The sequence below is a fragment of the Lepus europaeus genome, chromosome 14 (assembly GCF_033115175.1).
Source record: "Lepus europaeus isolate LE1 chromosome 14, mLepTim1.pri, whole genome shotgun sequence".
NCBI lineage: Eukaryota > Metazoa > Chordata > Mammalia > Lagomorpha > Leporidae > Lepus > Lepus europaeus.
The window spans coordinates 59,554,664-59,566,751 of NC_084840.1; positions in this window are offsets into that span (position 1 = coordinate 59,554,664).

Here is a 12,088-nt window from a genome sequence, read left to right on the forward strand (position 1 = left end):
GCGCCAGCACACCGGGTTCTAGTCCCGGTTGGGGTGCTGGATTCTGTCCAGGTTTCCCCTCTTCCAGGCCAGCTCTCTGCTGTAGCCCGGGAGTGCAGTGGAGGATGGCCCAAGTGCTTGGGCCCTGCACCCCACGGGAGACCAGGAGAAGCACCTGATTCCTGGCTTCGGATCAGCGCGGTGTGCCAGCCGCTGTCTCTCACTGTCCACTCTGCCTGTCAAAATAAATAAATAAATAAATAAATAAATAAATAAATAAATAAATACAGTGTGCCTTATCAAGCAAGTTACCACTGTGTGTAATTGAAGTGACCCCCTGAGAACTGAGAGACACTATAGAACACTTGCCTCAAGAAGGAATCCTATCTGAGGGGAGCAGGTGCTGAGGGGTTTTTATAACAAATCCTGTCAACAGGACTGTTTGATAGCTACTCCCACAAGCAGTAACTTTCTAGCATTTTCAGCCTGACCATCGCGTGGGCAGTGCAGGTTCCAGCCTCAAGAGAAAGCTCTTGGACAAATAGGGATGCAGTCACCACGACTGGAAAACAGGAGGTGTGTGCTACAACCCACCGTGACTACTGGACGAAGGTTTGGGGAGCATCTACTAAAGTGAAATATGCCCTCTAACTATTCTGCGACATTTGCCCAATGGGAATTACTGCACTTGTGCACTAAGAGATGTACAATAGTGCACAATAATGCTCATAGCACCTTATTCATGAGAAGGAAAAATGGAAATAATCCAAACGTCTACCAAAGAGTAGATAAATAAATGGTAGAACAGATAAATTCATATAATACATTAATTTAAAAATCTACTAAGATACAACATGCTTTAATCTCTTTTATTAAGATTTATTTATTTATTTGAAAGACGGAGTCACAGAGAAAAACAGAGAGAGAGGAGAAAGTCTTCTACCCACTGGCTCACCCCCTAAATGGCTGTAACAGCCAGAGCTGTGCAGATCCGAAGCCAGGAGCCAGGAACCAGGAACTTTTTCTGGGTCTCCTACATGGGTGCAGGGGCCCAAGGACTTGGGCCATCTTCTACTGCTTTCCCAGGGCACAGCAGAGAACTGGATCTGAAGAGACACAAACCAGCACCCATATGGGATGCTGGCACTGTAGGCAATGGCTTTACAGACTATGCCACAGCACTGGCCCCCAACATGCTTTAATCTTAGGATCATAATGTCAAACAAAAGGCCAAGGACCCAAGAACACACATGATGGGATTTCATTTATATAAGGTACAAAATCTGACCCATGGTGACACAACTTAGAAAACTGACATTTTGGAGTTGTAGTAACTGGGAAGGAGCAAGAGGACGACTCCTGGGACACTGGCAATGTTCTGTCTGGATCTGAATGATAATTACACTGGTATACACATTTGCAAAAATTCTTTAAGATGTTAAGATTTGTGCACTTCTCTGTTTGTAAATAAATTACACTTCAACAGAAAGGTTTTTAAAAATCTTATTTCCTTTCTCTTTCCACTGAATAAAACCAATAACCAATCCAGTAGCAAGTCACCACCTGAGCCAAGAATGTGGTTTCTAAATATTACTTCCCATTTAAAGGACAGGAATTTTTAGAGAAAGGGCTGATTCTAAGTTTGAGACAGGAAATGTAAGAGATGAGGCTGAAAAACATTCTTACTAAAAAACAAGGATAATATTAAACATTACTGTACTGCGTCAAAGGGATTCATGAGCTGTCCTGAATAATATCACACTGATCAAAGGTAAGAAACTTGAGTATTAGAATATGAAATGGAATAAGACACACCAAACATGCTAATACCTACGAGTTAATTCTTAACATCATCAAACAAAAAACTCCAGGCTCCTGGCTTTGACCTGGCCTAGCCCCAGCTAATAGGGGCATTTGAGATGTAAATGGAAGATCTCTCCCTTTCTCTTATCTCTGCGTGTATCAATGTCTTTGCCCTTCAAAGAATAAATAAATACATAAATACTTAATGCTACTTAAAATCTTTTAATTGCAATGAAAGAAATAAGATGGAAGGGGAACCTGCAGATTAGAAGAGATTTAACAAGGGCCTGCGCTGCTGCGGAGTAGGCTCCTGTCCTGGCTGCTCCACTTCCGATCTAGTGATCTAGTGCCCTGCTAATGGCCTGGGAAAGCAGTGGGGGATGCCCCAAGTGCTTGGGCCCCTGTACTCACACGGGAGATTTGGAGGAGGCCCAGAGGAAACCCTGGCCCAGCCCCAGCCATTGCGGCCACTTGGGGGAGTGAACCTTTCTCTGTTTCCTCCTCTCTCTGTCTGTAACTCTGCCTCTCAAATAAATAAAATCTTTTTTAAAAAGAGAGAGATTTAACAGACATCAATCAGTTACAACATATATGCCTCATTTGTTTTCCAATTCAATATACTACCCATAGGAAATAAATAACAAGAGGCAATACCAAGAAAATGCAAATACTGACTGTATATTAGAGTATTATTATATTTTAGGTGTCATAATGACATGTGGGGTTTTTTTTTTAGAGATTCATACTAAAAAAATTGCAGATGAAATAACACGTGTGGCAATCACTACAAAACAATATGGAAAGGATGGTGATGTGGACGAAGATTTAACTATGTTTGGATAATCAGAAACCAGTATATTTGTTTACTGGGGATGTCATATCAAAATGCCACAGGCTAAGTAGCTTAAACAGAAATTTATTTCTCATAGTTCTGGAGGCTGGATACCCTCGATCAGGGTTTTCGCAGGCTTGCTTCCTTCTGAGGCCTCTCCCCATGGTTCACAGACCAGAGCCTAGGTCTTATGAGTTGCTTGCAAATCATTTTTTCCCTCCAGCAATCTGTCTCCTTTCCAGTTGGAAGTTTTTTCTCTTGAGAATCTAGGTGAAAACTGGGTATTAATTGTCTTTAATATTAACATTCTAACATTGAAAAATGAGCCTGTTTGCTCCTAACAAGCAAGTGATTCTGTGCCTATAGTTCTTCAAGTTCCCAAGTATTCTCATAGGTGTTCTGGTGATACTATATTTTTAAAAATGTGCTACTGTGTATATTCAGCCTTAAAAAGAAAGGAAATTTGAGCCCATTCTACAACATGGATGAACCTTGGAGACACTGTGCTAAGTAAAATAAGCCACTTGCAAAAGGACAAATACTGTATGATTCTACCTGTAGGAAGGACCTCATGTGGTCAATTTCATAGAGACAGAAGGTAGAAGGGAGGTTGTCAGAGCCCGGGGGGAAGGGAGAATGGAGAGTTAGTGTTTAATCACCTGAGAGAGATGAAAACATCCGGAGATGGATGGTGATGATGGTTGCATAGCAATGTGCTTGTACACTGAATTGAATGACACTGAATTGTATACTATAAACTGGTTAAGACGGAGCTGGCATTTGGTCCAGCGGCAAAGATACCACTCAAGATGCCCGAATGCCATTATCTGAATGCCTGGGTTGGAGTCTCAGCTCTACTCCCAATTCTAGCTTCTTGCTAATGCAAACCCTGGGAGACTGTAACAGGTGAAGATGGCTCAAGTACTTGGGTCCCTGCCACACTCCTGGGAGACCCAGATGGAATTCTCAGCTCCTGGCTTTTGCCTGGCTCAATTCTGACTGTTATGAGCATTTAGAGAGTGAACCAGAAGACGAAAGATATTTCTCTCTTTCTCTCAAGTAAAGAAAAAGTAAATAAATATTTAGGAACAAAATATGGTTAAGATGGTAAATTTTATGATATATATAAATATATATGACTGTAAAAACATACATGCATATACTGTAAAATATCAGTCATATAAGGAAAGACAACACCTGTGTAAGCAGTTTAGTAGACGCATGGTATATTTGCTTCCTATTGCTGCTAACAAATGTCCACCAACTAGGCGGCTTAACACGTATTTATTCCCTTACAGTTCTGGAGAAATAGGTCGGCAGTCCAGGGGTCAGCAGGGCTGCCCTCTCTCTGGCGGCTCTAGGGCTAATCTGCTCTCCCGCTTTCTGAAGCTTCTAGAAGCTGTCTGCCTTCCTTGGCTCACAATCCTTTCCTCCACCTTCGAAGCCAGCATGAAAGCTTCAGTCATGGTGACACTGCTGCTTCTGTGTCACATCTTCCTCTGCCTCCCTCTTCTGAAGACATTTTGGACTGCATAAGTAAGATACACAGGTTCTGAAGGCCTTTTTAAGATTTATTTATTTATTCTTTCACTCATTCATCATTTATTTGAGAGAGATCTTCCATCCACTGCTTCATGTCCACAATGCCCACAACAGCTGGGTCTGGGCCAGGCTGAAGCCAGGAGCTCAGAACTTCATCTGGGTCTCCTACATGGATGGAAGTGATGCAAGTACTTCAGGTATCACCTGCTGCCTCTCAGGGTGTGCATTAGCAGGAAGCTGGACTCTGATATGGGATGTGAGTGCCCCAAGCAGTGGCTTAACTGCTACACCACAACACCTATCTAGTTCTGATGATTTAGACATAGATACCTTCTGAGGCTATTATCAGCCTGCCCACGCACGTGGACAGAAGGAAAGAAAAGGAGAAATACAGGGGCCAGCATTGTGGTGCAGTGGGTTAAGCCAACACCTGCAATGCTGGTATCCCATTCTGGGAGCACGGGTTTGAATCCTGGCTGCTCCACTTCTGATCTAGCTCCCTGCTAATGTATCTGGGAAAGCAGCAGAAGACAGCCCAAGTGCTTAGGCCCCTGCCACACATGTGGGAGATCCAGGTAGGGTTCCGAGTTCCTGGATTCAGCCTGGTCCAGTCCCAGCTGCTGTGGCCATTTGGGGAGTGAACCAGCAGATGGAAGATCTCTTTCTCTCCCTGTCTCTCCCTCCCTTTTTGTAACTCTGCCTTTCAAGTTAATAAATAAATATTTTTTAAAAATGGAAATACAAAGATAATGGAAGGAAACATAATAAAACATCAATATTAGCCAAGTCTAGAATATAGAATTATGAATTCTTTTTCTTGACTGAGTTTCATATGGTTTACAAATTTTCTTGCAATGAATCAATGAATGAGTTTTATACTGAAAAATGCAACATATTTAAATGGCTTTCTTAATGCAAACATAGCTTAATACATTTGCTGTGCTTTTGCAGATTTTAAATGTGTTCCACTAAACCACCAGCATGCCTGGTATAGTTCTCCTAACGACCAAGGAATCAATTTGTAAGATGTTCAACAGAACTGTCTGTAGCTGTAGATCCAGAAGAAGTTGCCCACTTTTGACTTTCCTCAGGAAAAGTCAAAATAAAACCTCCTCTACAAAAAAAGGTTATTAGACAAAAATATGTGATGCTACAGTTACAATAAGACAGTTGGCAAAAGCCAGCAAAGCACCTTCTCTGAATTCACAGCACAAGTGGCCTTGATGATACCAATGAGCTCATCTACAAAGGTTACAGCTGCATCTGGGAAATTTCCAGACTCACATAGTTAGGTGTCCTGTCCTTAAACTTCCCTTGTGGTACTGGCATTCATAATTAGACTTGTACATGTTGTCGAGCTAAAGAAGTTACTTTGATGTGGTGTTACATTCACTTTTTTTTTTTTTTTTAAAGAATGGTTTGGTGAAGAACTGAGAAAATTAAACACTTCCCAAAGGTCTTCGGTTGATGAGGATTTGTTTTTAAACCAGGCACTGTGGGTTTTTAAGCCAATGCTTTCTGTGGATGACTGCACTTGAGTTCTTGCACTATTCTATGAGGTCAGTGCTAACATTACAGTCACTTACAGGTGAAGAAGCTGCAGTGTGGGGAGGCCATGTAACCTGCCCACAGTCCTCCAGCAAGTAATCGTCAGAGGCACGAGGGAGGCATTGATGAAACAACACAGAATGCTATTTATATACTTCAGAGAATTGTACATCTTTCTCAAAAGACAAGTCTGATCCAGGAGTACCTAACAGAACCCTTCACTTAGGTGAGACTATTAGTTAATAAACATCTAGGCATCTGCTTTCTTCAAACTCTAAAGTTTCTAAAACATACAAAGAAAGTGGAAGATAGTTCTTGCCCTTTTAAATATCTTACAAGATAATTGGGAAGATAGTACCCATTCCTTATGATATTAAGTAGAGTTATGAATCAATCGGTACCCTCAAAAACAATACAAGAGCGACTAAAGGCCAAGGTATACAAACTGAGGGGTGAGGAGGGTGAGGGTTGGTAATTGAAAGAAATTTGGTGGTTAATGGCATTTCTCTTTCCTAGGTATCTGCAGATATAGCATAAAGGAGTAATGAGATGAAGAAAGTTCTACAGATTTTATTCATCATAAATAGCTGTTAATGACTGAGCATAAAAGACATTTCAAAGTGAGTTGGGGTTACTGTTAAATGTAGTCACCCTGCTGTAATCACAATAACTGATTATATATTTTCTGAGCACATACAAGAGAAGAACTTGAAGGCTCCAATCATAAAGTAATGACAAGGAGAAAGAAACATTAATTATCCTGATTTGATCAGTACACAGTATACACATGTATTGAAATGTCACACTGTATCTCATAAATCTGTATACCTTATAGTTAACCAAAAACTTTTTTTCTTTTAAATGTTCGTTTTATTTATTTATTTATTTTTTTGAAAGGCAGAGAAACAAAGATCTTCCATCCACTGGCTCACTCCCCCAAATGCCCGCAACAGCTAGGGATGGGCCAGGAGCTTCCATGTGGGAGAGAGTGACCAAGATATTTGAGCCATTATCTGTTGCCTCCTAGAATGTTAAACATTAGCAGAAAGCTGGATGGGGAGAAGAGGAGCGGGTACGTGAAGCAGGCATTCTGACATCAGATGCAGGTGTCCCAAGCAGTGACTTAACCATTGCACCAAACACCTGCCCCTCCCCAAAATCCTTTAAAAATGTTCATGGGTGGGCATTTAGCCTAACGGTTAAGACATCTTTGTCCCATATTGGAGTGTCTGGGTTCAATACCTGGCTCTGGTTCCCAAATCCAGCTTCCTGTCAATACAGACCATGGGAGGAAGCAGTGACTGTTCAAGTCATCAGATTCCTGCCACCCATGTGGAAGAGCTGGATTGAGTTCCCATCTCCTGGCTTTGGTCCCGGCCTAGCCTCAGTGGTTGCAGGCATTTGGAGAGTGAACAAGCAAATGGGAGTTCTCTGTGTATCTGTCTCCCTTTCTGATTCTCTGCCTCTCAAATAAATAAATCTTTTAAAATGTTTAAAGAGACAGAAAATGCTAACAAACCTGATTTGCTCTTCATACACTGAATACATGTATTGACGTACCTCACTCTACTCCATAAATATGTACAATTAAAATAGTAATAAAAAACTATCCTTCAAAAAAATGTGAGTTGCGAGCTTTTTTTTTTTTTAACTTATGTTAATGTGAAATTTTTGACTCTTTGGAAGCTGTATCAATGCTCACAAAGCAAAATTTTAGAAAAGAAAAATGGGGGATGACCAAGAAGGAAATCATGATTTAGAGCGATGGCAGGAAGCCGAGCTACATCTATTAATCTCTAAAGAGCAGTGTGCTAAATAAATGGTTTCTCTTTGGAAGGCAGATGTTTATCAGCAAACACTGCTCCTGAGCGCAGTTTGTTAATCTGCAGGGGAGATATCAGGCACTTTTGTTTGCAGAAGGTCAAGATAAGGAAGGAGGAGGTTTGACAGTTGCTCCTGGCCCTGTGTTCCTCAAGCAACATTGCAATGTGTTTATGCTCTTGGTCCACCACAGCCTCTCCTTGCTAAGAAAAAGAACAATGCACACACACACACACCCATGGCCCACATATGTGTTAAGTGTGTGCACGAGCATGTATACACACTTTCCCTGATTCTGGTACAGCAATGAGGAGATTAAAATTCAGAAAGAGTTCTGTACAGGACACCATGCTGGTGTTTTTCAACAGTAGTACATAGCATCCTGGTCTGAAGCCACGAACAAGAAGACACGAATCTGGGCTTGCTTGATGTAATCTAAACCTGGAGGTGCTAAGGGGGCAAAGTGAAAGAAGGGGCTGAGTTTTCTCAGTACTGGTAACTGCACTTAGAAGCAGAAGCGAACCTTGGGACACAGGCCTGAAATACACTCAGACAGTACAGTGTTCTTCAGAATCACACATGGGGGAGATGTTTGGCACAGTGGTTAAAATGCCACTTGAGACACCCACACTCTGTATCAATTGTCTGGATTCAAGTCCCAGCTCTACTTCTGTTCCCAGCTTCATGGTAACATGCACCCTGGGAAACAGCAAGTGAGGACTCAAGAAGTTGGATCCCTGCCATTCCATGGGGGACCCAGATTGAGTTCTTGGCTCTTAGCTTTGGCCTGGCGCTGAATGTCGCAGGCATTTGGGGAGTGGACCAGTGAATGGAAGCTCTGTTTCTGTCTCTCTCCGCCTTTCAAAAAGATAAACATTTAAAATAATAACAATCCATGGGTAACCAGGAGATGCCTCTTTTGCTTTTAAATCCACAGTGCAGTTTAAGATTTGGCTGGCATGGTAGCACAGCAGATTAAGCTGCCGCCTGCAACAATGGCATCCCATATGAGCACCAGTTCAAGTCCCAGCTGCTCCATTTCCAACCCAGCTCCCTGCTAATGTGCTTGGGAGAGCAACGAAAGAGGCCTGGGTACCTACCTGGGTACCTAGGCCTCTGCCATCCACATGGGAGATCCAGATGGAGTGTTTGGCTCTTTGTTTTGGCCCAGCCCAGCCCTAGCTGTTGTACCATTTGGTGAGTGAGCCAGTAGATGGAAAATCTCTCTCTCTCTCTCCCTTTCTAACTCTCTGCCTTTCGAATAAATCTTAAAAACAACAACAACAACAACAACAACAACAACAAAAAAAACAGACTTGAGCAACACAAGGGACAAAGGAAGTCAATTCTCTACAAACTGCAGAAATTACTTTCCATGAGGGCAGGAAATTTTACTGTGCCACCATTGTATATTCAGCCCTACTACAGGATGAACATAGAAATCAATGAATGTAAATTCCATATCATGGCAAATATTTCACCTCTTGGGGATCTCAGCCAAAGCAAGAGTAGCACCAATTTTCCCAGCCAGCCTTTCCTCAAGTATCATGACCATTACTGGAGCTCGCTGGAAGAGAAGTTTAAAAGATGGATGTAACTGGTTTCTCCCCTATTGCTGCAAATCTTGGCCTGGCCCTAGTAATAGGTTAATGATTAAATCTGTAAAATGTAGGAGTCTTTGAGATTTTTACCTGAAGCAAGTCACACCATTGGCTGGTATTCATAACGCCAAATCAGTGGCAGTAACACACCTCTCCCACCAGAATGAGCACCCACACCCTTTTCCCCACAGAAGGTGCGCTTTATCCCTCTAGTGCTAGAAGGAAAGTACTTGAATACAATCCTTTCCACTCTCTCCCCATTTTTTAGGGCAGTCATGACTCAACTACTCTTCCTTGCTCCTAAATATGCCCACAAATGTTTGCTACTAATATTATCAAACCTTTTACAAAACTTACTCACACTTCCCTCCGTCTAGAAATCTCAACTTTCCCCATCCCCATACACCCTTCACATTTTCCAAGTGAAATTTAAAGGTGGCATCCCAAACCAAACCTCACTTTTCATTTGCTAAAACCCAGTAATTACTCTGCTGTCTTAAGTCAGACACTCCTGCTATTCTGATACAAATCATCCAAAATTAACACTTTCATTCCCCCTCCTGTCAAAGGCGTTAAATGACTCAACCCTGCTATGCACCAGCCCCTTCAGCTTCCAGGGTTTGTGCTGACATCCTTGTCACAACACACTCCCTCATTTTGTAACCACTCTTCTCCAGCATCTTTTCATTCACCCTGGTAAACCATTTTCTTTACTTCAGCATCCCTCTCTCTAGTTTAAACAGTGTAAGGCTTGCCTCTTTGGCTACATGGGGATGGATAGCAGCAGAAGATATCCTGCTATCCGGCAAAATGGAGGAAGGAGGAATTCTGCTTAATCCACATTCTGTTTACAGGGGAGGGATCACATTTATCCTACTTGAGTAGCTAAACTTCAAACACAGCCATTCCTATGGCAAAATGTATTTAAGTTGTACTGAATTTTAATGAGTCTTTGATGATTCAGAAGGTATTGCAGGAATAATGCAATACTTATGAGTCACCATTAGAAATATCTGTGATCATTGAATTGCAGGTTTTAAAAGACCAGTAAGGGGCCAGTGCTTTGGCATAGCGGGTAAAGCCACCACTTGCAATGCCGGCATCCCATATTAGCGCCAGTTCAAGTCCTGTCTGCTCCACTTCTGAAGCAGCTCTCTGCTGTGGCCTGGGAAAGCAGTAGAAGATGGCCCAAGCCCTTGGGCCCCTGCACCCATGTGGGAGATCTGGAAGAAGCTCCTGGCTCCTGGCTTCGGATTGGCCCAGCTCCAGCAGTTGCAGCCAATTGAGGAGTGAACCAGCAGATGGAAGACCTCCTTCACCCTCTCTCTTCTCCTTTCTCCTCCCCCTTACCCCTTCCCCCTTTTCCTTCTCCCTCTCCTTCTCTCTCTGTGTAACTCCAACTTTCAAATAAACAAATAAATAATTTAAAAAAAAAAAAGACCAGTAAAAGGGATGGGCCAGATTTGCTTCGGTGTGGTTGTCTCCTCATTAGGCAACACAGGAACTCCCTGACTGCCTAAAGCAGCTCTAGACAGCATTAGCCAGCTTCTTGGTTTCCAGTCCTCTATGATTTCACCCATTTAACCAATATTCTAGTTCCAACTATGTAGCCAGAATAACTGCTAATTTTTTGGCTCTGCAACTAACTATTGTACATGATCAAACAGAATGGGGACTAGGACTGATACCCTGTTTCTACTTTCAAGTAAAGGTTTGTTTTCATCCCTTTTTCCCAGTTAATTGATGGTCAATTTCAACAACTGCAGCACAAGTTCTTACACAAGTTCTGTCTCTTGAGTTATTTGACCTATAGGGCAATAATGCTCAGAGTGGGATGTAGGATTAAGTTTTTAAATTATCTTTGGTTTACTGATAATTTTTTCAAATTACAAAAAAAGGTTGTATCCAAACTCATCTCTACACCAACCTGTAATGGACTAAAAATCTCACAGATGGACCAGTAAACTTAAAACTTACATAAACTTATATGCCTACTTCCTTCCTCCTATCATATAACTCAACAATGCAGGGCAGGGAGAGTATCCACTGGTTAATCACTGGTTGATATTTGATTCCTAATGTTGTTCAAGACTGAATGAATTTGAAGGCCCAGTGGAGATAAATGGGATTCTGCAGACCAGAAACCAGTCCTGGCTCAGCTGATAATCAAGTTATCACTTAGGTTTGCTGCATGTCAACCTTCTCAATGGCTTTTAAATGTGTTTTAGTATTTAGCCACAGCACTGTAGGGAGAAATCTGATGACTATTAGGAAGGCTTTAAATAGGCAAGCTATTAAAATATGTCTTAGAGCGAATTGCTACCTTTACTGAAAATAATTACATTATTTTAAAAATAACCAAGCACTTTGACACCAAGATTCTCCCTTGGAATCCTTCAAATTTTTCTTCATGTGCTCATCTCAACAGAGTATTTTTAAAAACCAGCAATCTATCACATCAGGCTAAAATATTTTTAATTAGTGATATTTAGCACTATCTCCAAAACAACTGGATTTCACATATTTCCATTGAACACATAAAATAAATAAAACAATGTCATGTGATCAAAGATAGATAAGCATAGATATTCTTCCAGATAACTTGGAATGAAATGTCACTTTTCTCTAGTACCAATTTTTCTCCACAAGAAAGAATGCACAGGACTGGAAAAGCTCAAAGTTCCCTTTGCAACTGTTGTGAGCTTCACACTCAGCAGGTTGCACACATATTATGTAAGGCAGAGACTATGATGAACATCATTTATGAGTCTGTCTGGTTTTTACTTCTTCCATTTCATAGAATACATAACTTCAAGGTCTCAAAAGTCATTTAACCTGAGACTCCTTCCTAGGCAAAAATCAGGCTGTACTAGTCTCCTCCTCTCCATGGGCTCACTTTCTGTGGGTTTAGTTACCCAGGATCAGCTTTGGTCTGAAATATTAAATGGGAATTTTTAGAAAT